The sequence below is a fragment of the Triticum dicoccoides genome, chromosome 6A (genome assembly GCF_002162155.2).
Source record: "Triticum dicoccoides isolate Atlit2015 ecotype Zavitan chromosome 6A, WEW_v2.0, whole genome shotgun sequence".
NCBI classification, from domain to species: Eukaryota; Viridiplantae; Streptophyta; class Magnoliopsida; order Poales; family Poaceae; genus Triticum; species Triticum dicoccoides.
The window spans coordinates 154,083,239-154,087,604 of record NC_041390.1 but is presented as its reverse complement, the minus strand read 5'-3'; positions in this window follow the sequence as shown (position 1 = coordinate 154,087,604).

The window sequence follows — 4,366 nt, the reverse complement described above, 5'->3', positions numbered from 1 at the left end:
AAGTAGAGGAATACTAGTGACACTCTGTTTGTCATGTATTCACACATGTATTATGTTTCCGGTTAATACAATTCTAGCATGAATAATAAACATTTATCATGATATAAGGAAATAAATAATAACTTTATTATTGCCTCTAGGGCATATTTCCTTCAGTTAGGTAGGCCAGGAATGGTTCTGTCCATGGGGCGATGACGGCCATTATCACGTGGGCTGAAGGCGTTATTTTGGTGGCAGAGCCTCCGATTATGTCAGAGTGTTCGGTTTCGGGTGTTGTGGCCAGGTCCGGACTAATATTTGCGGTGTCCCCTTCCCACACAACGGATGGTTTAAACAACCTCTCTAAGAAGATGTTGGGGGGACCGCATCGCATTTTGCGCCGATGCGAGCGAGGATATCCGCCGCCTGATTATTTTCCTGAGCCACATGGTGAAATTCGAGTTCCTCGAACCGAGCTGACATTTTTAGGACGGTGTTACGATAGGCCGCCATCTTTGGATCGTTGGCATCAAAGTCTCCATTTATTTGGGATATTGCGAGGTTCGAATCCCCACGCACCTCCAGGCGTTAAATGCCCATGGAAACTGCCATCCGAAGACCATGCAACAGAGCCTCGTATTCGGCTACGTTGTTGGAGTCTGTGTACAATATTTGAAGTACGTACTGAACGGTATCTCCAGTTGGGGACGTCAGGACGACGCCAGCCCCTAGACCAGCCAGCATTTTGGAGCCATCGAAGTGCATGATCCAGCTAGAGTATGCGCCGTACTCTTTAGGGAGTTCGGCTTACGTCCATTCGGTGACAAAGTCGGCTAATACTTGCGATTTAATGGCTCGCCGGGGTTTCTATGTTATGTCGAACAGGAGGAGCTCAATGGCCCATTTGGCAATCCGGCCCGTAGCGTCGCGGTTGTTTATTATATCATTAAGTGGTACTTCCGAGGCTACTGTAATCGAACACTCTTGAAAGTAGTGTCGCAGCTTCTGGGATGCCATGAATACCGCATAGGCTATATTTTGATAATGTGGGTACCGTGATTTGCATGGAGTGAGGATAGTGGATACATAGTATACCGGCTTTTGAAGAGGGAATTTATGTCCGTCAACTTTCCGTTCGACGACGAGCACTGCGCTTACAACTTGATGGGTTGCTGCAATGTATAGCAACATTGGTTCGCCGATGTTTGGCGTGGCCAGGATTGGGTTGGTTGCCAATATGGCTTTAATTTCTTCCAATCCGGCTGTAGCAGCGTCCGTCCACTCGAAGTGTTCGGTGTGCCAAAGGAGGCGATAAAGGGGTAATGCCTTTTCTCCTAAGCAGGAGATAAATCGGCTTAGAGCCGCCACACATCTAGTAAGTTTCTGGATTTGCTTGAGGTCTGTTGGGATAGCCAACTATGATAGAGCTCAGATTTTGGCCGGATTAGCTTCAATCCCTCTACTGGAGACAATGAAGCCCATGAGTTTTCCTGCTGGTATGCCGAAAACACATTTTTCTGGATTGAGCTTGATGTCGTATGTTCGGAGGTTGTCGAATGTGAGCATCAAGTCGTCTATTAGAGAATCGACGCATTTGGTTTTAACGACCACATCATCTACGTATGCGTCCACTGTTTTGCCGATTTGTTTCTCCAGACATGTCCGGATCATGCGCTAATATGTTGCGCCGGCGTTTTTGAGCCCGAAAGGCATTGTGTTGAAACAGAAGGGGCCGTATGGTGTGATGAATGCCGTTGTGGCTTGGTCGGACGCCGCCATCTTGATTTGGTGGTAACCGGAGTATGCGTCGAGGAAACACAATGATTTGTGTCCTGCGGTAGCATCGATAATTTGATCAATGCGGGGGAGGGGGAAGGGATCCTTTGGGCAAGCCTTGTTGAGGTCCTTGAAATCGACGCACAGGCGCCAGGATTTGTCCTTCTTTGGTACCATCACCAGGTTTGCTAGCCAGTCCGGGTGTTTTATTTCTCTAATGAATCCGGCTTCCAATAACTTGGCTTGTTCCTCTCCCATAGCCTGTCTCCTAGGTTCAGAGAAACGCCGAATAGCCTGCTTGACCGGCTTGAATCCTTTTAGGATATTGAGGCTGTGCTCGGCCAGCCTGCGTGGGATTCCTGGCATGTATGAGGGGTGCCAGGCGAATATGTCCCAATTCTCGCGCAGGAACTCTCGTAATGCGTAGCGCTGTTAATTTCTCAGCCAAAAGGGCTTCGGATAATGCTTCGAGGGCCAATGCGGCTGTTTTGTTTTTGGCGCAGAGTGTTGTGTCCGGATCACTAGCGAGAGTGATGATTCCGTTGGGCCTGGGCATTTTGAGCTTCATGTACCCATAATGGGGTATGGCTTGGAAGATTGTGAACGCCTCCCGTCCTAAAAGGGCGTGATATCCACTACTGAACGGGGCCACTTGGAATGTAATTTCTTTGGACCTGTAGTTCTCTGGCGTGCCGAACACCACATCTAGTGTGATTTTTCCAGCGCAGCGTGCTTCCTGACTGGGAATGATTCCTCTGAAGGTTGTGCTGCTTTGCTCAATGCGGTTCCAGTCTATTTCCATTTTTTGAAGAGTTTCCTCATAGATGAGGTTTAATCCACTATCGCCATCCATGAGTACTTTGGTGAGTCGAAAGCCGTCTACAATTGGACTAAGGACGTTCGTCACTGGCATTGAAGGTAATAGCTGTGTCACTCCATGGATTCATTGCTACCACATGGCAGACTTTGGCGAGGCTGCGGAGTGTTAGCTTTCGCCTATTGTTTGATGGGAAGGTTTCAAAAACTGTTAATACTGTATTGTTATCTGCAGGATGGTGCTCTGTGCTATTGGGGATAAGAAGATCCTCCCCACTTTTGGCCACCTGCCGGAGTATCCAACATGCTCTAAGGCTATGTGTTGGTATGGTATCCGCTGTACTATGAATTTTGCAGGGTACGTTAAGCCATCCCTCCAATACGGTTCCATGCCCTATAGAGGGTTTTTGTTTCTTTGTAACTAACTCGGGTGTCTTATGATAGTGCACCCTTTTACTGCGGACTGGGTATATATACTGAGCCGGATTATCCCAAAATTTTGTTTCGGTTTTCCAGGCGCTCTCCATCGCACAGTACTTTTGTACTATGGACGCCAAGTCAGTGAAGCGTGAAATGTCACGGCGACTCAATGCGTTAAGGATTCCCTTGTCCGTGCAGTTATTGCAGAAGAATGAGACTGCGTCTTCCTCGCGGCAGTCCTTAACCTTGTTCATCACAAGGAGGAATCTGGCCCAATAATGATGTACTGTTTCATGGGGCTCTTGCCTGATCTGAGAAAGATCGGTTATGTCTGGGTGGGTGGGTGGCTTAAAGTCCGAACCCATACCCGATCTGAGACCCAGGAGCCAAAGAGTTTCCGATCTAGGAAGTTCGGATTCTGGGATGATGCCCGATGAGTCTGGCTCGTTGCCTGATTCTAGGTTCAGGGTTTGGGCGATGTCCTCCCGTAAATGGATATACGGCTTGGGGACCTCAGAGATTTGGACATAGTTAGTCCTCAATTAGAGGAAGAATCGCCGCATTGTTCCTCCACCACCGCAATGTGATGGGTGACCGATGGAGAGTTAATCTCCCTTTGATCAGGTTTAATCCCAATCCGATCGTAGTCCATAGCGACTCCCAGGGCGGCGATGCGATCCAAGAGTTCGTTTAGAGAATAGAGCTCCATTGGATCCATCCGCTCGGCAGAATCCGAGCCGATGTGGAGGCTGTTTTTGATGACCCGAGAAGTCATCCTCGGTGCAGCGGCCGAACAGGCGGTCATGACGAAACTGCCAAGCTGGAGAGTTTGGCCGACAGCCAGGGCTCCCCCGGCGGTAATGTTGTCTTTAACAACGAGACGAGGCTGTTGGGGAACGTTGCAGAAAATTAAATTTTTTCCTACGGTTTCACCAAGATCCATCTATGAGTTCATCTAAGCAACGAGTCAAGGGAGAGAGTTTGCATCTACATACCACTTGTAGATCACGAGCGGAAGCTTGTCAAGGGGATGGAGATGATGGAGTCGTACTCGAACGTGATTCGGATCACCGATGTCCAAGTGCTGAACGGACAGCACCTCCGCGTTCAACACACGTACGGGACGGGAGACGTCTCCTCCGTCTTGATCCAGCAAGGAGGAAGGAGAGGTTGAGGAAGGCAGCTCCAACGGCAGCACGACGGCGTGGTGTAGTTGGTGCAGCAGTACTCCGACAGAGCTTCGCCAAGCACGTACGGAGGAGGAGAGGTGTTGGGGAGGGGAGGGGCTGCGCCTTGAGTTGTGGTGTATTGCAGCCCTCCCCTCACCCCTCTATATATAGGGGAAAGGGCAAGGGGGGCCGGCCCTCTAGGGAAA